Raw genomic sequence first — 995 nt, forward strand, 5'->3', positions numbered from 1 at the left:
GAGAGACATGAATATTATTGAAATGTTTCTACCTATTTCGTCATGTAGTTGTGTATACATCATAGTCGGTGGAATTTAGAGAGAAGGAAGGTAAATATTATACAAAGCATGTGAACCCACTGGGAGCATTGCCATGGGAAACAGATCGCGGAACTATCTGATTCCGTTGTCAACTAGTATTCTCTACAGGTTTCCATAACACAATGTTTCTCTCCCTCTCTCTGTGAACGAATTAAGCATATTCGGATTTGTTGTAAAGTCAATTGAAGTAGTTAGTTAATTGAGGGATATCAATTAAATTCATGCTGTCGTATAATAAGATCAAAAATATTAATGACGCGTTGAGTGCAACTGCGACCAATTAAATGGGTGGTGCTCGATTAATTTCTTTTTAAGAATAATTATCAATTATTTATTATGCCTAGTGCATTCCACAGTAGTGTTTATTGTAGGAGTAGCTCAATGTTGTATTTCTATACACTGGTGATGTGTACCAATGTTGTATTTCTACACTGGTGATGTGTACCATTGGAACAATTGAAACAAGTCATGACGTCTGGTGAACTGTCTGTCATTGCCGCGGAATGGTTATTGTATGGGTAACAGTTCCACATTAATAGTTGTCACACATTATAAATCTTGTGAGGTTCGATGTTTTCAATGTTAAAATAAATAGTTACCCCCCCCCCCCCCACGCCCCGAAGAAAACAAATAAATCCACAAAACAAATAAATCCCTTGCAGTGGAGTAGCTACATTAAAGCACTGTAAGCATGTGCTTACAAATATCCTTTTTTTTTTAAATACATGTAGTTATTTTTCAGAGCATATCCCGATAATGCTTTGCGTTAGTACCGGAACTTTTCCTGAAGCGTTCCGAACTTGCTTCTATACACTGTACGAAATGGTTTTCGTCACAATCGTCCGATGAAATAACCTTCGTTAAAATTTCAATCGGGGTTAAAATGAAAAGAAGCAACACTGACTCTTCTGGAC

The sequence above is a fragment of the Ostrea edulis genome, chromosome 5 (genome assembly GCF_947568905.1).
Source record: "Ostrea edulis chromosome 5, xbOstEdul1.1, whole genome shotgun sequence".
In the NCBI taxonomy this organism is placed as follows: domain Eukaryota; kingdom Metazoa; phylum Mollusca; class Bivalvia; order Ostreida; family Ostreidae; genus Ostrea; species Ostrea edulis.